At 36.7% G+C, this 25,897-nt stretch overlaps 2 long non-coding RNA genes and 2 other non-coding genes across 4 annotated transcripts in view; 1 reads left to right on the forward strand and 3 right to left on the reverse strand.

Annotated features, from left to right (window-relative positions):
* Positions 1 to 1,924: 1,924 nt before the first annotated feature.
* LOC128281691 (uncharacterized) lies at positions 1,925 to 2,526 on the reverse strand. Its single transcript, XR_008271946.1, has 2 exons — positions 2,319 to 2,526; positions 1,925 to 2,155 (listed from the first exon to the last, which is right to left on the reverse strand). It is a non-coding gene; the product is annotated as an uncharacterized LOC128281691 (long non-coding RNA).
* A 623-nt stretch (positions 2,527 to 3,149) lies between these two features.
* LOC128282525 (uncharacterized) overlaps positions 3,150 to 25,897 on the reverse strand; it is a 66,586-nt gene continuing 43,838 nt past the window's right edge. The window contains exon 2 of the long non-coding RNA XR_008272822.1: positions 3,150 to 3,342. This is a non-coding gene — a long non-coding RNA (uncharacterized LOC128282525). The remainder of the gene's footprint in view (positions 3,343 to 25,897) is intronic.
* On the forward strand, positions 19,906 to 20,011 carry LOC128283183 (small nucleolar RNA R71). Its single transcript, XR_008273525.1, has one exon. It is a non-coding gene; the product is annotated as a small nucleolar RNA R71 (small nucleolar RNA).
* Positions 22,472 to 22,576, reverse strand: LOC128282770 (small nucleolar RNA R71). Its single transcript, XR_008273124.1, has one exon. It is a non-coding gene; the product is annotated as a small nucleolar RNA R71 (small nucleolar RNA).

The following is a 25,897-nucleotide window of genomic DNA, read 5'->3' on the forward strand; positions in this document are numbered from 1 at the left end:
TAAAAGTGATCAATAATGATTTTGCATGCAATTTTATTATTGAAATAATGAAATAAAAAAGATCTTGCATAAATCTATTGAGAAATATAGATATGGAATAAATTGATCAAAATAGAAAGACGCAACTCAAGTATAATTAAATTCGTGAAGTTTTTGGACTAGTAGTCCAAATATCTAAAGGTATAAAGCCAGTGGTGGTGCAAATGAAGTAATTTTGCAAAAGCAGAATAAAATATGAAGTTTTTTGCTAAGTCCTGGCATTGATTATGAAAAGATATAATATTATTTTGTGGTGGATGCAATAACCTTTAGATATATTATTTTGACAATTCATAAAAGATTTAACTTGCGTCTAATGATTATTGTTACAACCTTTTATGAACCACTATATATAAAATTTATATTAATATCCTTAAAGGATTTAGAATATTATAAGCATATTGAAATTCTTGGGAAATTGTTCATTTATATGAATTGAAATAATTTGAATATATGTGGTAAATAGTAGTTGAAGGAGGATTATAAAATGATCCAAAATACCTATTTGTGTTTTTATAGAAGAATCATGATTAAAATTTGTTATGATTTTTGTTGAAACTCCTGAAGAGATCAAAATATATTTCCCCCAAAATTTTCCCTCACTCATGACTTTCAAAAGAATGATGATATAAATGCTTAACAGATACATTCAAATAGTCATTTGAAAGACTAGTATTCAAGATTGAATATGTAGAATATGAGAAAGTATGTGATGTTTTCATGAGGGGGAATAAATACGCGTTGTACTCTTTTTCCCTTAACCGAGGTTTTGTCCCGTTGGGTTTTCCTAGTAAGGTTTTTAATGAGGCAGCATATTGTGTGTATTATAGATATGTGTATTCTTTTTCCTTTATCTAGGATTTTTTTTTCCTTTATCTAGGATTTTTTTTCTCATAGGGTTTTTATCTTAGTAAGGTTTTAACGAGGCACATTCTCTACTAATGGACATCGAAGAGGGAGTGTTATGAATATCTTATTAAGTGAATGTTCATCAAGATCAAGATAAGTTTTGATGTACTTTAAATTCTAATAGTCAGTAGAAGTATATCTTTACTTCATTTATACTACTTATGCCTATAAATAGAGACTCTGGAGAAGCAGACTCTGGAGAAGCTTTGTATATATTCTGATTGATCAATAAAATATACTCTCTCTTTACTCTTCCATTCTCCTTGTTCTTTATTCTTTGTTTTTTTTATAATAATTATGATTTAATTACCATATATTGTGGTTAAATAATTATATTTAAAGTTGATTTTAAATAGCATTATTGTGTCTTAATTTTTATATTTATCTACATATTTAAATAAACTAATAAAAATTTAATCTTGACAACTATCTATCATTTTTCTTTTCCTTCTTCATTTTTTGATAGATTCATTTTTGTTTTCGTAAATTGATTCAAATTACAACTTTTGTAATTATATGATAAGTAGTAGGTACTTTAATGTGTTTGGGTGAAGAATTTACAGGAGATATTTCATTTGTATCAAGGTTTTCAAAATTTGTGAGTAATTTTAAGTCTGAATTTTAATAGCTAAGTTTCCTTAACCAAATTTGACCTAAAGTGGTGGGTTTTTTTTAATTCCTCATATTTTTATTTGATTTAATACACATAGTCCCGTTATAATATAAAAAAACTTAAACTTCAAAATTCAATTTTATTTAATTCTACTTTCAAAAAAATTACTTAACTCTAATATATTTTTTAAATTTTATTCTATTTAAACTGTAACACCCCCAAACCCGTCCTAGACGTTATGGCCGAATCTGGTAGCATCACATGTGAGTGTTTTTTAGAAAACCTTAGCGAGTTGAAAATTTGTCCAGTTTGTTATCTTTACTTAGGTCGTGAAATCCCTACTCCAAATATCAAGTGGAAACATTTCATAAACACGAAAGCTAAAACGTCATTAATTCTTAAATCAATAATCTATCAATTTAAAATCCCAAAATATACCCAAAAACAGTTCGAGTCCGAATGCATATCCAATCCCCAAAAACAACTTTTAAGGTAAAACAGGAAAATAAATGTTATTCATAAAACCATTAAATGTCTACCAATGGTCACCATCGAGCCCTCCGTCGCACCGATGCATCTATTACCGGGGATTACCTGACAAACAAAATAAACAAAGGGGTGAGTTTTCGTAAACTCAGTGTGTACATCCCCACAGACAGCATGCATACAAATAGATAACATAGTACAGTTATTCAGCCTTAATCATACAGATTTCGCATGCATAACAGATCAGATATCAGAAAACATGCCTACCAACCCTGCACACCATCTCCGTCCAACCCAACACACCATGTGGGGATAAAATCGACCCACCCATCTTTGCACACCGTATATGGGGATATAATCGATCCATCCAACCTTACACGCCATAAAGTACAGCATCGCAGCACATATCATAAGTATGCAGCTTAGCTACCAGATAACAGGCTAATCGCCTCTCAGACTTCCTTCTCTTCACAATAATCCCAACCCTATGCAATACATCATAAATATCATGGCATGCTATTATGCAGTTAACAGATCATATCAACATCATGTCAAAGCATATTTACAAAATCAGACAGATACACATGCTTATAATAACGTACTTTTCAATAACCAATCAGAGTATGGGAACTAAGTAACACTTACCGTCCCTACAGTTAGGTCACAGTCGACTTAGGCGACCCGTGCAACCTTTGTAGCACCCCAAACCCGGTCAGAAGTTATGGCCGGATCCGGCATGCCACATCAAAAACGTAAAAAAAAAATTTCATTCTAAGTCCAGAAAATCGTACTTGATGTTCAAAAGATTAATTTCATTATAGGTTAAAGTGAATGGAAGTCATGCACGGTAGGAAACCGGAAAAGAGGTGGTGAGTCCATCGATTGCTTAAATACCAAGCTCCTTCGGATCCAATCCTGACATGCATACCGCCATTGCCACACCTTAACGTCATGGATATTTCTAGGAAACCGATTTTTAGGAAAAGTGATTAATTTTGGAAAATACTTTCATTGCGGAAGCTTTGCTTGTCGTGTTATTTTGAAATCAACTGTTGTTTTTTTGAAAACGCGCCCTAAAGCTATCCAATTTCAACAGTTAAAATAAGTAATACCTATCTTAGTAATACATATTAAAACCATCAAAAATAAATAAGCGGCCTTATTACATTTAAAAGCCCAAAACCTCAAACGTAATTAAAAGGATGTCCAGTTCACCAGAAGAAAATCAAACTTTCAGAACGGGTGGCCACTTCGAATTCCCTCACAGCTCCAAGCCCACTATGGTTGGAGATTTCCTGCATGGATGAAAATAAAAGGGGTGAGTTTGGGGAAACTCAGTGTGTAAGGAAAACCCATTCAAAGCCCAAGTCAGCTCAAGCCCATTGGGCCTAAGCCCATTCAGGTAACAGTGGTATTGGGCCAGAGCCCTTTTCAGATTACAATAAACTGGGCCTTAGCCCCTTATTCAGATAACAGTATGGCCCATAGGCCCATTTCAAAATACATGCAACATCAGTAAACATATGCAAGCCCATTTGGGAGACTACTCAACCCACCAACCACTACACTCCACCGTACCAGCCATACACTCCATGTGGGAATAGCTCAACCCACCCATTAACACTCCACAGCTTTAAAACATTCTTTGCTCAATTATCGATAAATTGAGGCAAAGCCTCCAAGACGTGGACAAGCCACTTTCAGTACTTCTCCGTCAATATCCCAATCCCATGCATCAGATAATAACAACATTGCATGCAGTAAATAACAACAGTCAAACATGCATTTAGGTCAATTTAACCCTAGGGGTATTTCGGTAATTTATCTCCTAGGGGTAAAATTGTAAATTTTCCACTTTTAAAGGTATTTTAGTAATTTATCTATTTTAGGGTTTTCATGCATATTCTTACCTTTCACGTACTCTGAGAATCACGCATCGAGAGTTCTTACGAATTGGGCAGTTGGCCCATCATTCCAATTTTGGCCCATTAAGCCCAAAAATATCGAGGCACGTAAATCATGCACTTTGCAGTCCAAATTTTGCAGTTTACCAAAAACATTAATCGATTTACCTCACGAGCATTCGCTTTTTTCGCAAATCTACAAAATACCGATTTTCGGCATTTCGCTTTTCGCTTTTGCCGATCTAGACTAAGAAAGAGGGTGTTAGTTACACACATTTTGCTGACGATATGTCGACGAGATCCACACACGAACCGCCTACAATTGGATTACTAACACGTTAATCTAACTATTCAAATACAAACTACGTATTAACCCCTTACAATATTCGGCCAACTACACCTACAGATCATAGTAAGCTTATAAGAAATCAATAAGCAACTCATTAACAATTTTTTGTTAATGTTTACCACATAATCATAATTTCACTGCAAGCTGTCTTCCTGAGTAACAGTCACTAAATCATTTATAACTGGAGCTACGAAACTCCAAATTAAGTTCCGTTAATTTTCCCTGAAAATAGACTCATATATCTTCTATCCATAAAATTTTCAGAATTTTTGTTTTATCCAATCAATACCAGATTTTTCTCAAAGTTTCTCATGTTTCACTGTTTGACTAATCTGACCACTCTTCATTACGAATCAAATTTCTCATTGTACAGAATTCAAAATATGTTCTTGTTTATTTCATTAGAAACTAGACTCAATAAGCTTTAATTACATAATTTATTCAGCTTCTAATTCATCTCCCACAATTTATGGTGATTTTCCAAAGTCACGTTACTGCTGCTGTCCCAAGCAGATTTATTACCAAATCACTCTTTCATACACCTATCTTGCATGCATGTTATTTAAACATGTATATCACCAATCAATCATCACATATCTATGATTTTTACTTAAGCATAATCTCCATTTCATCATTTTAAAGCACAACATGTTAGCCGATTTTTCCTTTAGCATCTAAGGCACATGCATGCTCATTTGTTTGGCTCAACTTCACCTATCTTCCATTTTTCATCAAAAGAACATCAAACAACAACCATTTCCTTCATTTTAATTCATGACTAAATGCTCACAACACAACTAAAAATCAAAATATGCTTCAAGAGTTAAGATAGAATCAAGAAGAACTCATGAACATCAAGATAGAAGCAAACTACCATGAACTTACCTTCAATTTTCTTCCCCAAGTGACCGAACATTTAAGAGCTTTCTCCTCTCCTTTCTCTTCTCTAATTTTAGGCTAGGATGAACAAAGATGGACAAAACTTTGTTCTTTTCACCCCTTTTTCTTTTAATAAAACTTCATATTTCATCCATTTAATTCTTTAATACAAAAGACATGAATTTCTTATCATGAAACATTTACCTAAACCATTATCATGAAACATTTACCTAACCCATTATCATGGAATATTTACCTAATCTATTATCATGAAACATTTACCTAACCTATTATCATGGAACATTTACCTAACCTATTATCAATTTGTATCAATTTGTACCATAAATTATGGATATCAAGTACTCATATTGTCTACAACAACATGATGGCTGGCCACTTCATGTAAAATGGGAGGTTTGTCATGCAAATCCTCCTATTTTGCACTCCTATTTATTTGGTCACTTCAATTTAACCTATAGCATTTTCAAACATTTTCACATAAGTCCTATTTCATAATTTCACTCCCTTTTTCTTATGGAACAAAAATTAACTAAAATTACCGGGTTCTATCTTAAGCTTGGGCTTTTTAGAGGCCCACTAACATAATTAAACCTATGCCAACATTCATAGGATTCCCGAAAATTGGGGCGTTACAACCTTACAGAACCAATCAGCAAAATTGGGCTCACACGCCCGTATGCCCTACCCGTGTGGGTCACACAGCCCAAGTTGGCCTTGCCAGTGTGGATCACACGGCCTAGCCCAGATTCTCACAAGACCGTGTGATTCACCCGTGTGGGCCCACACGCTCGTGTGGCCCACATGGCCCATTTGCTTAAGCCTGTGCCTCGTATACGACCTACAAGCCATCACACACCCGTGTCCGTCACTCCCGGGTGGCACTCGCATGGCCTGGCTCATCAGTGACACGCCCGTATCTCGCGATGTAGGCTACCACACAAGCAGACCATATGCCTGTGTAGCGTCGGCAGGCCACTTTTCGACTTTCGCTGAAACTCGTTTTGCGCATAATTGGAGTACACACCTGGTTCGTTTTCGCTGCTAATCCAACCACAAGCACTTCAAAGCCTAACATTGACAATACCGAGCCCAAAATCAATCACTTAAATCGACATCCTTAAGTGCTGTCAAATCCCGAAAGAGAGATCTACTTACCTTCAATGCAGAACGATGTTTCCTTGCTGTTTAAAACTCGATTACTGATCTACAGAACCTTGGATATTCCCTAAACAGCAACCAAAATGCCTCTTAAACAATCTCTAAAGGAAATCACGAAACTTAATTAAAGCGATACTTACCGAAACGATAGAACCGCTAGCAATACGCCTAAGCTTATCAAAAAAAGAAGAAAAACGAAGGGAATGAGGAAAAAGAGAAAGGGAATTTCGGCAGCAAGGGGAAATTAGGAAAAAGAAATAGCAGAGAAAAACTTTTGTTAAAAAGAAGGGAATAAACCCTAATTTTCCCTAAACCCCAACTCAGATTTCTGATAAAGCCCATCTCTTAGCCAAAACTTACAGCAAAAATAATCCCAACGCTACTACAGGGAATCGAACTCCAGACCTCCAACACACCAACACACATCTTAACCACTACACTAGCAAGCCCATTCTGTTAGGTTTTTACCATCAATTCCTTAAAAGCCCACTGACCTAGAGTCAGGCTTACTCAAATAAAAACCAAAATTTAGCCCAAGTTAAAACTTGAATTTGGGACCTCCCAAACACACCCTAAAGCACTTAATCACTTAAACCAAATTTTTTTTTAAGCCAAAAATAACACCAAGCAAAAGTTCCAATATTTTCACGACCAACAAGCACAAAAGCCGAAACCATAGAAATTTGGGGCGTTACATAAACTATTTATAAAATTTTACAAATATAATCAATTCATATTGAATATATTTTATATTATTTATTTTAATATAATTATTCTTCTTTCCAATTGCTTTTTAATTTGTAAAATTTCAATAATATGATTTGTCTTAAATTAGTTATTTATCCAAACAAAGCAATTACAAATTAGTTATTTATCCCAATAAAGCAATTACAAATGATAGCATTTTGAATTGATAGATTTTAGAATACTAACATTTTAAAAATTTAAAATTTTTAAATTTATTCAACCAAACATATAAAATTGCTACTTTTAGTAATATTATTATTTTTAGGGATTTGGTAATATTATTCTTACTTTAATTTAATTGTATATATTTACAAAAAAATTTAAAATAAGGATTATATAGATAAATTAAATCATATGTTATGTACAATTAGTATTTCAATATTTTTAAATTTATATTTTTTTATAACCTTCCCAACCCAACCTAAACGTTAGGCCTGGATCTGAGAGATTATATCGATCATCGAAATGGCCTAGTAGCGACCGGGGTTTATACAACAATCATTTTAAATATTTTTTTATTTTAGAAGAAAACTTAGTCTATTTTAGAAAAATCCATGAGTTAAAAAACAATTAGTTTAACATCTTTCTTGTAAAGATGATTATAATTGAAATTTTAGTTAATTTCTAATTTATTTATTAGACAAAATTTATTTATAATCTTACTAGGAAAAGTGATTTTTAACTTAATTTTAATAAAATCTACATTTCATTTATATTTGATTATAATCCATAATTCAAAATTTAAAAAAACAATAAAAGACATGCATGCTAATTAAAACCCACCTATGTCTCATGCCACGGTTCAAAACAAAACAATATAGTCTCTGAATAATAAAAATATCAAACAGTAATTTTAAAATATTCTTATGGTAGAACGGCCAATCTGAGCCAAGCCCTCTGTACGCCGAGTCCATATCCTAACCTGGTAAGTTTTTTGTAAAGATGAAAATAAAAAGGGGAGTGAGCTATGAAGCTCAATGTGAGTTCCATCACAAGAAAATCGATGCAAACAGTAGACAAAATGTAACACCCCAAACTCGGCCTAGACGTTATGGTCGAATCCGGAGATGTCACAAAGAAGTGTTTTGAAAACTGAGTCGTTTCATTAAATCATTCAAGTTTTATAACTCATATTCGTTTATAACAACAATCGAAAGAGTTACTTCATTAATTTATTTACCAAAACATAATTTACAGCAAAAGTCATAGAAAACGTTATATTTGAAAATCTCGTTCGTATTTTTGGAAAACCTTTGTTTCAGTAAAAACCATGCTTTTTTAACTAACCGTCGCAAATAAAGTATTAAAACAAAAATCCAAATCCTAAAATTTAAACCAAACGGTTCAGAGAGTCTAATTATTACAAACTCTCAGTAATAATCCTTAATTTGAAATAAAAACCATAATCTTAAACAGTTTACGAACTTGTGGTCACCGTGAGGCTCTGTCACACCTATCCACCTAAGCCCGTGGATTACCTGAATAGAACAGACAAACAGATGTAAGTTTTCATAAACTCAGTGTGTAACACTATTCATACAGGAATCACATACACAGTCAAATTCTGATTTGGACCTAAGTCCTTTACAAATACAGGTAACAGAAACAAATATGCAGAACAGATATACAGAATTCTACCTTCATCCTCTACACACACCAACTCCTTCCATCGCATCATACCATGTGGGGTTAAAAACACCCACCCATCCCTACACATCATATAGTGTCGATACGACACATAACAGATAATATGCAGTCAAGCTGCCAGAATACAGATACAAAAATATCATGCTTAACATGCTCGCATACAAATACTATATATATAATAGAATAATCAGACATGCATAAAGATGTCCTACTCAGCGCAAACTATCAGAATATCATATCACATAATCTAGGGTTTGGTTAGCCCTTACCGACCCTACGGTAGGCCCACAATCAATCGGAACGACCAGTGTGACCCAAGGAAAAATTTCAAAAATATGGGCCCACATGGGCATGTGGGCCCACACGCTCAAATTGGCATTTCCCATATGGCCCACACGGTCTGGCCCAAAACCTACACGCCTAATATGGCCTAGCCCGTGTGGCCCACACAGCCACACTCACACCATCACACGGCCGTGCCGCACCTTCATTAGACACACAGCTATGTCTCGCACACGGCCAACCCCACAACTGGCCACATGCTCGCGTGACGTTAACAGATTACTTTTTCGGCTTTCGTCGAAACCCGATTTTCTAAGTTTTGGGAACACACCTGATATGGTTTCGATGCAAAAACACTCCCGAGCCACACAGCACCTAAAATTGACCAATAAATTACTGAATTAGTCACTTAAATCGATACTAAACCGAACTACATTGAAATAGACAATCCTTTAATCCACCAAAGCCTTTACCTTCGAATGAGCAACGGTGGTTTCGCACAACTAAAGCACCAATTGGAAGCACTTAGCCCCTTGATCTTCTCCTAAGCACAAAACGAATCCCATTAACCAATGATTCACTAACCAAAAAAATAACCACACTTACTAGAAACATACAAAGAACACTGAAATATTGAAACACGATAAATTATTTAAAATATTTATAAAAATAATTATGGCTCGGTTTATAGAAACGAGGTCTTGATACCTCATATTCTAAAACTACTTGACTTAATAAATGATTATAAAACATAAAATATCAATTCAAAAACTTTTTTTCCTTTTTTTTAAATCCATATTTGACTCTTAAATTTAAAATAATAATATTTACGAGCTTACTTGTCAGATTCGGTGGCTATGGAAATCCTTTTGATTTCTAACTGAAAATAGTAATTTTTTTGTGAAAGAACCAAATTGTAAAAAAAAAAAGAAAATTTCTTTCTTTCTTTCTTCTTCTCACGTTAGTAGCATGGAAAGATAAAGAGAATTCTTCATCTTTCTTTCCTTATATGCTAAATAAAAAAATTATAAATATAAGTAAATGTTAAATCAAAATATTAATAAACTATTATTTATTTATTTATTTATTTAATCTAAAATATCATCAACATCATTATTACTCTTCAAAATTATCTTCCTTGCAAAATGACCTTTTTGGCCTTTATGATCCTTCAAAATTCCTCCACTGACTCATCACTCATTTTAGTAAAATTGTGATTTAACCCCTCATACTTTTTTCCACTTATTCAATTTGGTCCTAATTCATCCATTTTTCTTAGTTTGTAGATCCTTCCACCCTTAAAATATTTGCACTATTTATCCTTCAACTTTTTCGTATTTACACTTTAACCTTTTAAATTTTAAGTATTTACTCTTGGGCCACAAAACTTTTCTCATTTTTGCGATTTAGTCATTTCTTGAATTAATATATCGAAATATAATTCCCAAATAGATTTGGTTGACATAACTCAAAATTTCTCCCTTGTCACTTTATTTCCTTATTTTACTATACCAAGAATAACATTACACTTTCTTACTATAGCAACTTTCGGGGTATTACATTTCTCTCCCCCTTAAAATAAATTTCGTCCTTGAAATTTCCTTGTTTTCTTTTAATCATGAACTTCATTATTTCTATAATTCTATAGTTCCTTGATGCACATATTTACCTAGCTTATCATTTGTATTTATTCATTATCCTTTCATTCCATAATTTAGACCTTAAGTCTTCAAATCAACTTATAAAATTACTACTTTATATATATATATATATATATATATATATATATCATATTTCACCATTTAATGTAAATTTTCATGATTTTCTTACTATTTCTTTCACAATTTATTTTTAATTCAATATTTCAAACATTAATAAAAGATAATCCTTTACCTTGTAACAAAAATTGTTTACCTTTTTAGCAGAGGCCCAGTAGACTTAATAGAACACTTAGAATATACGGAACTGATACAGAGGTGCATTATTATGCACTATTAAACAGAGAGCACTAAAGTGCTATATAGAGAGCATAAATGTGCTAATAATCAGAGAACAATAATGTGCTTATAATCAAAGAGCACTAACGTGCTTATAATCAGAGAGAGCACTAAGATCCCTTAATGACATGTCACTAATATCCTTTTTGCATAATGCTTTTACATACTTTACAAATATATTATGCATACATATCACTATTACGCTTTTTGCATAATGCTTTTACATACTTTACAATTTTCGAAAACACTCAAGCCGCTTGGAACTAATCAAACAAATCGTCGATCCTTAGAAGTGGATACTTATTCTTCACGGTCAATTTATTCAACTGCCAGTAGTAGATGGACATCCTCATGGTGCCATCTTTTTTCTTTACAAACAGAACTGGTGCCCTCCACGGAGATATATTAGGACAGATAAAACCACAATCCAGAAGCTCTTGAAGTTGATCCTTAAGCTCTGTAAGCTCTTTCAGTGCCATTCGATAGGGAGTGATGGACACCGGAGTTGAACCAGGTAGAAGCTCAATGTCGAACTCAACTTCCCGATTCTGAGGTAAACCTAGTAACTCCTCAGGAAAGACATCCGAAAAGTCCCTCACTATTCTGATATCCTCGATAGAAGAGTTTCCAAAAACTGAAACATTGACAAAAGTCATATATGCCTCACACTCTTTCCGAAACAATTTCTCAGCCACAAGAGCGGAGATCACATTAGACAGATAATCTTGACGCTCTCCGATCACAACCACTTCTTTATCATCCTCGGTCCTCAGAATAACCCTATTAGTTGTGCAATCCTAACTCGGTGCTCAACTAACTAGTCCATACCCAGAATTAAGTCGAACTCCCCAAACGGTAGATCAATCAAATTTGCCAGAAATACAGCCCCTTGCACTTCTAATATGACATTCCTATAAATTCTATTAACCCAAACAGACTGCCCCAACGGATTCAGTACAGTAATCTCACTAGAAGTACACTCCACAGAAATCCCTAAGTTTTCGAAAATAGTACTAGCTACATAGGAATGTGTAGAACTTACGTTTATCAGAGCAGTATATAAAACATCAAAAATAACGAATGTAACTGTGATAACATCAGGAGCGTCTCTATCCTCTCAGTGTCTAGCAGTATAAACCAATGCAGGCTGCCTCGCCTCAGTCTGACTAGCACCTCTGCCTGGTGCTCTCTGTCCTCAGCCCATACCATTACCATCCCTAACCAGTCCGTGGCCTCTAGATGGCTGCTGAATTGCCCTCTGAGGCTGTATAGAACCCTTTCCTGAAGCTTGCATTTGATCAACTCACTGTGGACACTCTCTAATCCGATGATCCAAAGACCTACACCTCAGACAAGCGCCTAACCTCCTCCAACACTCGCCCAAATGTGCCTACCACAATCACTACATGACTGAATCCTATTAGGAGTGATGCGTCATATTCGTGACAGGTTTTAAATATTTATAAAAAATCATTTTTAAAACTAACTATTATCACGATGAAGGCAAGTGTACCTATCGAACAGTAGTATAGTTTTAGCAAGAACGGATTGTTGAACCCAAAGGAACTAAAAGTATTAGTAATGACTTTCTTTTTATTATCTAGCCTAAGAATAATGGGGTTTGTTTTAACTAACTAATTAACTAAACTAAGAATTCATAGAAAATAGAATTGGGGAATTACTTTTGGAAAAACGATTGAATTAAGACAATACCTAAGGAAAAATCCACCTAGACTTCACTTGTTATTTGACTCTGAATCGAACGATTTATTCATTTGACTTGATTCGTAGAAATCCTTAAGTTATATTATTATCCCTCTCGAGACGTCTAACACTAGGTTGAATAATTGAAATCTATTTCTAATTAACTCCCTAGGGTTGCATTAACTCGATCTATGGATCCCCTTATTAGGTTTCACCCTAATCTGACAAAAACTTGTCACCCTATCTCTAGGCGCGCAACAAACTCTGCTTGATTATGAAAAATGTACTCTTAGACAGGGTCTATTCCTCCTCTGAATAAGAGCTTAACTTGAGCCCATATCCTGGAATATCAAAACAAGAATTAAGAACACATAATTAAGAACAAGTCAAATATTTATCATACAATTAAGATAATAATAACAAGATTTGTCTTAGGTTTCATTCCCCTTAGGTATTTAGGGGTTTTAGTTCATAACTAAAAAGGAAAACATCTCAGAAGAATAATTAATACAAAACATAAAGAAAAACCCAAAACTCCTAAAGGGAAATTGAGGAGAGATCTTCAGTCTTGGTGATGAATCCGGCTTCTAAGATGGATTAATCGGCTTTCCTTGAGTAGTTCCTTGCCTCCTTCCCTGTGTGTCTTTTTTTTTTCCTCCTCCTCTAGGGTGTATTTATAAGCTTTGGAATGCCTAAGAACCCTCAAAATTGGCCTTTTCCAAATTGGACTAAACTTGGGCTCGGCAGGGACATGCCCGTGTGCGATTGCTTAAGGTCGTGGTCAAGCCTGTTAAATAGGCACGGGCGTATGGTCCACCCGTGTGAGTCGTGTTTTGATTCTGCCAAATTGACACGGTCGTATGGTCTGCCTGTGTGAGGAGGTCCAAGCCGTGTTGATTTCGTACGTTGGTCTATTTTCTCTGTTTTTGGCTCGTTTCTCATTCTTTTCACTCTCCTATGCTCACCTAAGTATAAAACATGAAATTAAAGCATTAAGAGCATCGAATTCACCAATTTTAAGGAAAAATCATCCATAAAATGTGCTAAGCATGGGATAAAAATATGTATGAATTATGGTTTATCAAATACCCCCACACTTAAGCATTTGCTTGTCCTCAAGCAAAATCTTAAACTCATAATCAAAATAAATTCTTCTCAACTTATAATTTCTATCAATAATATCTCAAAATAATCATAGCTAATCATATATTAAAAATTCAACTAAAAGAACATCAAAGTTTCAAACATTCCAAGTTGAGCATTTTATCATGAAAACATAGGTGTCTCCCCTCATTTAAGTAATTACCTTTGATTCAAAATATCACAGAGTTTCACATCCTTACTAAAGATTCACTCAAATCACTCGAGGTGTTTAAGGACAATAAAATGAAGCACTTAATAGTCAATAATGAAGAGTCATTACCATAGGCTTGCATGAAAATTAAATCTTCACCACTATAAATTAAGATGAGACATCAATCAAAAGGTTTTTAGAGGGTTGTAACGTGGCTTTGGTTAAAGGGTGTGGTCACAAGCTGAAAGGAAGGGTTATAATCGAGATTGAATTGAAAAATTGCCTAACTAGAAAAATGATTAGTCATCAATTGCGTACAACAGAGCTTTTTTCTCAGAATATGGAATTTAACTTCTTTACCTCAAAAGATAACTACTACTAATATGTATACATGTATATATATATATATTTTAAGAACAAGTCAAATTACAAAAATAAAATAAAATAAAACATAGCTAAGCAATTATTCCAACTAAAATCTCGACAAAAATAAGGATTAAATTAATTTAGGGGATTTCAACAATAATGAGTCATGGGTTAATATCGAGGGTAAATCAATGAATGGGTTGTTAGGCTCAAAAGGGTTCACTAAGGGTATTGTGAAGGTAGGCTTTTATGGAGTGAGTGGGTTAAACCTAAGTGCCTTTTATCATTTTGACATAGCAAATTAAATGGTGTGGTCTTGACATGCATAATCAAGCAACTTCTAGAATAACAATTCAATACTGACGCATTCATAATAAAAGTGAGTATGAAAGAAATAATAGATGCTCTAAAGGCTCAAGATCTCACAAAAATTATGGCTTTTATATGTTTAAACTTGTAGATTTCAATTCAAGAGAATACCTAAACTTGGGGAAACAACTTGAAATTTTAAATTCTTAAAAATCAACTTATCATGCTTAATTCTCTAGTTTCTAAAAGTTTAAATAATTAATGCATGAATGCCTATGTTTTAATTTAAGATATATCAATAAAAATCATAAATCAATCAAAATTTATCCTAAACATGATATGAGAGCTTTTCAAGAGAACAAGGCAATCATTCAGGAATTTTTTTGATAGTGAAATGAATACCCCCCACACTTAAAATGTACATTACCCTCAATGTACAAAGATAGATATATAGAAAAGAATATAAAAATAAGATAGGGGGAGAAGTGAAACTTCCTGAGTGATGAATGAATTTCCTTGAACTGGAGTTTTGGAGAAAAATTGGCGTGAGGGTGGAGGAGGATACTCCGGCGATGGTAGAGGTTCTTAGTCCATAAGTCCTGTGCCAAAAGAATATTATATCTGAAGTTGGTTATGGTCGTGGTCGACCAGGACATAACAATCGTGGAGAACCTTCCCAGTGGAGTTTCAAGTCCCTGAGTAATAGTGAGCTTTAGAGCTCTTTATAACTGTGATAGAATCAGGAACTCTTTTAGAAAATATATAAGGAAGAATAATTACTCGATAGGAAATAGCCGAAATTCAAAATTGTTAAATAAAAATTATAAAACCTAATATAAAATAAGCTTAAAGAAAAATAAAAAAGTAGTCCTAAAGTGGAATAAAATTAAAAACATAAACTAATAAACAAAAGCTTTTAAACATCTTCATCGCTAGATGGTTTGCGAGGTGGGGTGGCAATGAGATGTGGAAGTGCTGACAAATTTGGTGCTCAGAGATGTTAGTGTATGAAGCCGTCGCATGAACTGGACGAGAGGGTGGTGGTGGCTGAGATGGTTGGTCCTCGTGACATAGAGGGACATCATCAGTAATGTCCTCGGGGGCTTCTTCCTTGGTAGATTGGGTAAGATGGTACTGAAGAGGGAAGGTGCCACGTCATTTCTCGATCATCCTCATACTTAGCATGCTCGAGATACCCTGTGGGGACATCTGGCCCATGAGAGTAAGGGAGGATGATTGGGCTACTGTATTGAGGAGCCTGAAGTGCCGAGCCAATCACGTCACATAGGGCCCAATGGAGATAACTCCTTCCCTATGCTGCTCTGTCTGATGTTGAATGGCAAGGGCAATGAAATAAGCAAGGTCTATGAAATGCCTGTGCGGCATACACCATAGAAAGTAGGCGTCGTGAGTGTTGAAGACTCCAGTGCTCTCTCTCCTTTCGGTTAACGCGTGAGCCAAAATGGCGTGTAAGTACCTCAGAGATGGAGGGAAAGCCGATGCCTTAGAGCGGCTAGAATTGTAGGAGGCAGCGCCGGGGGCGAGGGCATTCCAACACTGTGAATAAGAGTGATGGATGTGACAATTGAGAGCATGGAGTTCATTCTTCTCCATAAACTCCTCAGTGTAAAGGCCCAGTACGGTTCTGAACTCTAGGAAGTTCAACTGGAGGACTAGACCGCCGAGGCAAAATTGGATTGTCCCCGGGTCATCAAAGCGGGCCATCACGGTATGAAGATGGAACGTTGAGCAAAGTTCCATCGTGAGTTCGAGATATGTCCGCTCAACAATCTCAAAGAAAAGCCCTCAAGGGTTAGTGGTGAAGAGGGCCCGAATTGCATCCGCCAGTTGGACTTGTTCTAGAGCGGCCTAGTTTATACAACGGCCCACTTCCAAGGGTCGGGCCCGTAGACTCTGGAAAATTTCTTCTTGGGATCCAATGGGGAACTACAGGAAAGGGTGACGAATTTTTGTGGTAGGACCCGAGGAAGATAACGCTCCCTTCATTTTCTTCAAAGCAGGGACGACGACTTTCTTTCCTCGTGAAGATGACATGGTGTACCTGTAATGGAAATTGAAGTGGAATGTGAATACTTTCCATGGGGCTTACATATTAACCTATACTATAATAGCCAAATTAAATGTGCCAAATAACCCTATGAGAATAAGTAATGGAGATATCTAAAGAATAAATTTGTGTGGGGTTAATAGCATGAAACCCATAGAAACAATAACTATGAATGAATGTAGCCTAATATACTGACTAAGAAAATAAAAAAAAATTACCGAAACAAAACTTAAAAATATACATTTATCTATTTAACTATGAATGTGCACGTAAAATAGTCAAATGAAGCATAGAAATCATGAAATGTGTAAGAACTTCAACATGAAAAGGATGATAACTACTCTAGATACGAAGTTTGAGTGATAGAAAGATGAAAACAACATGAAAAGTGCAGATTACTATGATAAATAGCATTAGAAATCAGTAAAATAAAAGAGAAAATAGTAAACAAACACTAGAAAGAGGAGAATGAGCGTCAAAAATGGGGTTGGAAGTGGCGCACGGGCATGTTAGGGAGGCGGTGTGGACTTGCAGCGGCTAGGGTTAGGGATTTTGGGTGAGGGAGATGATGAATAGTAAAGGGTATTTATAGATTTTACGACACACAGCCAGGGGACACACCCGTGTTCCCTAATTTTCACCCGCGTGATTCGCGAATTTTGAATTTGAGCGCGTCTGACAATTTCCCCACGCCCATGTACCCTGGGCATGTTGGTGCGTACAGTTGTGTCTGTCTTTGTTCACTTCTCTCACACCCATGTATGAAGGTCCATGCCCGTATTGTTTTGGCAGGTTCGCCCACGGTTGCTTGGCACGGGCGTGTCGCACGTCCGTGTTAATTTGATAGGTTCGGCCACAGTTTCAAGGCACAGACGTGCCGCACGCCCATGTTGTTTTGGCAGGTTCGCCCACGGCCATGTCGCACGGCCGTGGCGATTTATCATAGCCCGTGCTTGGGAAAATCTTTGCCCTGTTTCCACAAGGTCCTAAGCACGCCCGTGTGTTTGGCCGTGTCTGTGTGGTAAACCTGTATTCAAGAGCTCCGTTAGTAAGTTAGGTACTAAAATTTAAAGAAGTTAATACAGTTAGTGCTCGGGTTGCCTCTCGAGAAGCACTTATTTATAGTCTAAGCTCAACTTGCCTTTCCATTGAATGGTCATGGTGGTTCGAGGAGTTTATTTTCCTCATTCCTGCTATGAATCTCATCAAAATAATGTTTTAGGCGGGTATTGTTTACCTTAAAAGTGCCAAACTTGGGATGATTTACCTTGACTATACCAAAAAGGAAAATGCTAAGTACCGTAAGAGGGATTTCTTCATTCGGCTTGGCAGTGATAATGTGAGGATCTGCGGCATCTAATAAAAGTTTATTTCCAACTTTAAGTTGATTTGGAAAGGTATTGAGCTTGTTCTGGCGTAGTTTTGGTTTATCGTATGTTCTCAGTTTATGTGTCTGCCATTCATCTAGCTCCTCGATTTGTAGACTTCGTTCTTCATGAATAGGTCCTCTACTATTGCTTGAAAATGGCTCATGTACTTCCTTCAAACTCATTTCCTGCAAAGTAGGTTGCACCATATTGTCAGTTGTAATAGAATGGTTTAGACAATCACCTTCAATTTTTGACGTGTTGCCGAAATTGCAAGCTTGAAGGGTGATTATTTCGTCTCCCACACGAAGTGTGAGCTCACCTGTGCCAACATCAATAGTCATTTTAGCAGTTGCTAAAAAGGGCCTTCCTAAAATCAAAGGGGTGTTGCTATCCTCCTCTATGTCTAGAACAATGAAGTCAATGGGAAATATAAATTTATTGATTTTAACTAGCACATCTTCAATAATACCCCTAGGAAATCTTATAGTTTTATCTGCTAATTGAATGCTCATCCTAGTCTGTTTGGGTTTCTCAAGACCTAATTGTTTAAACATTTTTTAAAGCATGACGTTAATACGGGCCCCTAAATTAGCTAATGCATTATTAACATCTCAACTACCAATTAAGCAAGGAATTGTAAAACTCCCTGGATCTTTCAATTTGTTGGGTAGTTTATGTTGTAGAATAGCTGAGCAAACTGCGTTTAGCTTCACATGTGAAGCCTCGTCCAACTTCCGCTTATTTGTTAAAAGCTCCTTTAAAAATTTCATTGCGTTTGGCATCTGCGATAGAGCTTCAATAAATGATAAGTTAATATGTAATTTTTTAAGAGTTTAAGAAATTTACCGAATTGTTCATCTGAACGGTCTTTCCTTGTCGCATTAGGGTATGACACACGAGGTTTGTATTCTTTACTTACCGATTTCTGCTCATTTTGGTCTACCTCACCTTTACTTTTTCTTATCTCAGTTTCTAGCCTTGGTTCTGGTTCAAGTGTGACTAACCCTTCCTCATCTTGACTAGTAATCGCGTTGAGTTGCTCCCTTGGGTTAGATTCTGTATTGCTTGGCAAGCTACCTTGTGGTCGGTCAGAAATCAATTTGGCAAGCTGTCCAATCTGAGTTTTGAGCCCTTGGATCGATGCTTGTTGATTTTTGAGTGCTGTCTCAGTATTCTGAAAATGAGTTTCTGACACCGAGATGAATTTGGTTAGCATCTCCTCAAGGTTCGACTTTTTTTTTTGCTGGTAAGGTGGTTGTTGAAAGCCCGGAGGATACTATGGCCTTTAATTTCCTTGACCGCCCCATGAGAAATTGGGATGGTTCCTCCAACCTACATTATAAGTGTTACTATATGGGTTATTTTGGGATCTAGAGTTATTGTTACCCATATATTGGACTTGTTCCTCCTCGATGTTAGGGTTGAAGGGTTGATACTTTGTGCATGCTCCTCCTCCATTTGAAGCACAGCTCATCACTAGATGTACCTGAGTAGAATCATACAAACCATCAATCTTTTTATTTAAGAGTTCTACTTGGTTAGATAGTATAGTAACCGCGTCGAGGTTGAAAACACCGGCTGCTTTTGTCGGCTTTGTTCTCATAACTTGGCACTGATAGTTATTCAATGACATCTCCTCAATAAATTCGTAGGCCGCCTCAGGTGTCTTATTATTGATAGTTCCTCCAGCGGCTGCATCAACCATCTGTCGAGTAAAAGGATTTAGACCATTATGGAACGTTTGAACCTGTAGCCAAAGCGGTAACCCATTGTGAGGGCACCTTCTCAAAAGGTCCTTGTATCTCTCCCATGCATCATAGAGTGTTTCTAAATCCATCTGCACAAAAGAAGAGATATCATTATGTAATTTGGCTGTTTTAGCCAGTGGAAAATATTTTAATAAAAATTTTTCAGTCACTTGTTCCCAAGTAGTGATTGACCCTCGTGGTAACGAGTTTAACCATTGTTTAGCCTTATTCCTTAACGAAAAGGGAAACAACTGAAGACGTATGGCATCATCAGAAATGCCATTGATTTTAATTGTATTGTAAAATTTTAGGAAATTTACCAAGTAAGCGTTGGGATTCTCGTCCTGCAAACCATCAAACTGAACAAACTGTTGTACCATTTGAATTGGGTTAGGTTTCAGTTCAAAATTGTTTGCAGCAATAGCAGGTCTGATAAATGCCAAATTATACATATCTATACCCCAAATACTTAGATATTTATGGATGTTTATTACTAGATTTGTGGATTTTGGTACTCTTAATCTGGTTATTTCATGTTTTGTACTCAGGAGAGCACCAAAAGTCGAAAGGAGCCAAAAACGAGCTAAAAAAGGATAAAACGGACCAAATCGAGAAGATGACACGGCCTAAGCCTTGCTATACGGGCATCTCACACGCCCGTGTCCTTCAGAGGTGTCGACCAAGGTTTTCACGATTCACACGGCCTGGCCATTAAGGCCACACGGCTGTGTGCAATTCAACGGATCGAACACGGCCTGGTAATCACGTCACACGACCGTGGCACACGGGCGTGTCCCTTTTTCAAAGAGTTGTATTCTACACGGAAAAGGGTACTTAGGGAGGAAGAAAGCCAATCCAAAGCCTATATAAACACCCTAAGTATGACCTAGAAGGAGGCCGCTCTTTCCAGAACTTTTCTAGAATACAGAACCACGCGCCAGGAATTACTTGAAGAAAGCCAGACGATCCATCTCAAAAGCCGGAGCTACTCCAAGACTGAAGATCTCTCTTAGAATTCTTTCAGGGGTTTTAGAGTTTTCTTTATGTTTTGTTATTTTCATACTTTTGAGATGTACTCTTATTTTATTATGAACTAAACCCCTTAGATACCTAAGGGGGATAAAACCTATGATGGATCTTGTTATTATTATCTGAACTGTATGATAAATACTTGATTTGTTATTAATTATGTGTTCTTAATGCTTGAGTTAATATTCCGGGTATTAATTCATGATTTGATGTGCTTATGCAGAGGAGGAATAGACCCTGCCTAAGAGTAGATTTGGTATAATTAAGTGGAGTTGATTGAACGCCTAGAAATAAGGTTACGAGATTTTGCCAGATTAGGGTGAAACCTGATATGGGAGTCCATAGAGTGATTTACTGCTTCCCTAGGGGTTTTAATTAAGAAATAAATTTTGATTAATTCAACTGAGGGTTAGACATTATTAGTCTCGAAAGGGATAATAACATAGGTTAGGGAGTCTCACGGATCAAGTCAAATGAATAAATCATCCGGTTCAGAGTCACATAACAAGTGAAATCTAGGTGGATTCCTCCTTAGGTGACGTCTTTATAAAGTGCTTTTCTTCAAGTCCTTTTCCAAATTTTCTCTTTGCTTTAATTAAATCAGTTAATTAGTTTAAACAATTAGTTAATTAAAACAAACCCTTTTATTCTTAGGCTAGATAATAAAAAGATAGTTTTTACTAGTACTTTTGGTTCCCTTGGGTATGATATCCTTGTCTTGCCGTTACTATACTATTGTTCGATAGGTGCACTTGCCTTTTCATCGTGATAATAGTTAGTCTAGGTTTGATCTTCATTATAAATATTTATTACTTGTTACAAATCACGGGATCAAGTTTTTGGCGCCGTTGCTGGGGAACTGAAATATTAGGAACACTAAATTTTTATTACTTTAGTCATTTATTTTTCTTGCAATTTTATTTTATTTTATTATTTATTAATTTACTTTTTTCTCTCTCTTGGCAGGTTTTTATAGTTTATGACTAGAAGAAACCCGTTAGGACCATTACTCATTGACGAAGAAATCAGTCCTACAATTTACAAAAATCAAAGAGAAATAAGGCGTAGTTTACGCTACATGGAGAACGAGCGAGAAAACGATACTCAAACCCCAACCGACGAGATGGCTGAAAACCCAGGCGATCAGCTGCCTCCTGCAATTGCAGCTAATCAAAATCTTGCTCCACGTACTATGTATGACTATGCTAAACCTTCTTTAACAGGAACTGAGTCTAGTATAGTTAGACCTGCTATTGCTGCGAATAATTTCGAACTAAAACCTAACACAATTCAGATGATACAGCAATTTGCTCAGTTTGATGGTTTGCAGGATGAGGATCCTAACACGCACTTGGCTAATTTTCTTGAATTTTGCGATACATTCAAAATCAATGGCGTTTCTGATGATGCCATTCGTCTTTGGTTATTTCCCTTTTCACTGAGAAACAAAGCTAAACAGTGGTTGAACTCGTTACCACGAGGGTCTATCACTAATTGGGAACATATGACCGAGAAGTTTTTACTAAAATATTTTTCGTCGGCTAAAATGGTTAAATTGCGTAATGATATCTTTTTTTGTGCAGATGGATTTAGAAACACTTTACGATGCATGAGAGAGATACAAGGACTTACTGAGAAGGTGCCCTCACCATGGGTTACCGCTTTGGGTGCAAGTTCAAACGTTCTACAATGGTGTGAATCCCTCGACAAGATAAATGATTGACGCAGCTGCTGGCGGAACCATCAACAATAAAACACCGGAAGATGCCTATGAATTCATAGAGGAGATGTCACTGAACAACTATCAGTGGCAAGTTATGAGGACAAAGCCAACGAAAACAGCTGGCGTCTATAACATCTATTCAGTCACCGTGCTCTCTAATCAAGTAGAACTTTTCAATAAAAAGATTGATATTTTTCTTGGTTCTATGCAGGTACATCCAGTAATGAGGTGTGACTCAAGCGGAGGAGGTGTGCATATAGAATATCAATCCTTCAATCCCACAATCGAAGAGGAACAAGTCAACTACATGGGTAATAATAACTTTAGATCTCAAAATAACCCATACAGTAATACTTATAATGCAGGTTGGAGGAACCACCCCAATTTTTCCTGGATAGGTCAAGGGAATCAAAAGCCACAAAATCCTTAGGGTTTTTAACAGCCACCTTATCAACAGGAGAAAAAACCAAACCTTGAAGAGATGCTTTCTAAATTCATCTCGGTGTCAGAAACCTGTTTCCAAAATACCGAGACAGTACTTAAGAATCAACAAGCATCGATCCAAGGACTCGAAACTCAGACAGGCCAGCTGTCCAAACTAATCTCCAAACGACCACAAGGTAGCCTACCAAGTAATACTGAACCTAATCCTAGGGAACACCTCAATGCAATTAGCACTCAAAATAAGGAAGGATTCATTGCACCTGAGCTAGAAATACAGCAAGATAATGCGATGAACAAAGGATGAGAAGAGGTAAACAATAATGATCCCAAACAGGTAAGTACAACTCATGAACCTCGTGTGACATATCCTAAAGTGATGACGAAAGATAGAACAGAAGAACACTTCGGTAAGTTTGTCAAACTCTTAAAGAAATTACATATTAACTTACCCTTTATTGAAGTTCTTTCGTAGATGCCCAACTCAGCAAAATTCTTAAAGGAACTTCTGAGCAATAAAAGGAAATTAGACGCTACATCACATGTGGAACTCAATGCAGTCTGCTCAGCTATTCTAAAGAATGAGCTACCTAACAAATTGAAAGATCCAGGTAGTTTTACAATTCCTTGCTTAATTGGTAGTCTATCTGTGAATAATGCCCTAGCTGATCTAGGGGCAAGTATAAATGTTATGCCATATAAAATGTTTAAATGACTAGGTCTCGGTAAACCCAAATGGACTAGGATGAGCATACAATTGGCTGACAAAATAGTTAGATTTCCTAAGGGTATTATTGAAGATGTTCTCGTTAAAATTGATAAATTTATTTACCTAGTAAAATTTGTTGTCTTAGATGTGGATGAGGATAACGAGGTACCTCTAATTTTAGGATGACCATTTTTAGCAACTGCCAGAACCATTATCAATGTAGGCACAGGAGAGCTAACACTTCGTGCAGGTGACGACGCAGTAACACTCCAAGCACATGACTCAGTCAAAACCTCTAAGACTCAAGATAATGCTATAAAAAACTGTCGATGATAAAACTAATATTCAATCGTCCTTGCAGGAACTTCCTTGAATAAAGACAACAGAGACAGTCCGCTACTATCATGAAGAGAACAAAGACGTCCATGAAGAACGAAGACTATGGATAGAGGAGCTAGACGGATGGCGAGAACACAAATCGAGAACACATGATAAACTGAAACCATGCAAAAACAAGCCTGATACCTCTCCTAATCAACTTCAGGTCAGTGATACAGTCTTACTAGATGCCGTTGATCCTCACATTGTCACTACCACAGCAAATGAGGAACTCCCTTTTACGGTACTTAGTATTTTCCCATTCGGTACGGTGGAGGTGAGTCATCCTAAGTTCGGCACTTTTAAAGTAAACAACACCCGTTTAAAACCTTAATTTAAAATCGACAACAAGAATAAGGAGTATGAACTCCTCGAACCACCATAATCATTCAACTGAGAGGTAAGTCAAGCTTAAACTATCAATAAGCGCTTCTCGGGAGGTTACCCGAGCACTAACATATTTTGATTTCCTTATTTTTATTTTCTCACACTTCGAATCAATTAACTTATTCTTTGAATTGCAAAGTTTTTCAGCACACACGGCCAAGCACACGGGCGTGCCTAAAGTCGTGGCCAAACAAGGGAAGAGACACGGCCGTGCGATACGGCCCTGTTGAAGCAGGACATGATTCCCCAAAACACGGGGTACGATAAATCCCCATGGCCGTGCGACATGGCCGTGGGTGAACTTGATAGGAACACATGGGCGTGGGAATGAAAACCCACGGGTGTACCAGGGACAAGGCTCAATTTTATTTCTTCGACACGGGCGTGTGACACGCCCGTGCCATTTAGCCGTGTACAACAATACACGGGCGTGCTACCATAATACACGGGCGTGGGAGAAGCGAACAAAGCTAGGCACGGCCATGCGACATAGCTGTGTGCCACACACGCCCAAGACACATGGGCATTGGACAGTAACTGGGCACGACCTCAATTGAAAAATTCAAAAAACACGGGCTCACACTCAAAGCACACGGGCATGGCCCTAAGCCGTGTGACCCTCCCCTATATAAACAAACCATTGTTCATCTTCTTTCCCCTTTCAAAACCCTAGCCGAAAACTCCTCCTCCCCACTCCCTAATCCTTATTCCGGCCACCATTCCCACGATTCTCACTTTCCTAACCCTCAAACCACCCTGAAATCCATTCCCCTTGCATTAATCCCCACTTTCCCCTCTCTATACCCTCTATTTTTCCTCCACACGGCTATACCCCGCGTCACATGCCCGTGCTCGACATCAACACGCCCGTGCACCGCCATACAATAGCCTTTGGTTCACTTTCTCAACTTTATTTTTCCAATTTGTATTGCTACATTAGTATTCTACATGCTTTACATAGATATTGTACTATTTTGCTTTAGACAAGTTAGGAATTTACTTTAAATTTTTCTATATTTGGATTATTTAAGCCACTAAATCGCATATACTAGTTTTAGGCCTCTTGCTTAACTATTGATGTATCGTGGATTCTATCACTGCTCAAATATTTTCAAGTATATGATGTCGTCATCAAGAGGAAAGAAGGCTGCGGTCCTATCCTTAAAGAGACGTAGGAGACTGGGTTCTTCCTCGGTGGGTGCTACAACCGAAGTTCGGCACCCGTTCCTTGACTTTTCATAAGCTTCACAGGATGAGCTATTTCAAATACTACGCGCACGACCCATCACCACAGGTCGCTGCATCGACTGGGCTACCGTAGAGCAAGTCCAGCTCGCTGA

The sequence above is a fragment of the Gossypium arboreum genome, chromosome 10 (assembly GCF_025698485.1).
Source record: "Gossypium arboreum isolate Shixiya-1 chromosome 10, ASM2569848v2, whole genome shotgun sequence".
Classification (NCBI taxonomy): Eukaryota; Viridiplantae; Streptophyta; class Magnoliopsida; order Malvales; family Malvaceae; genus Gossypium; species Gossypium arboreum.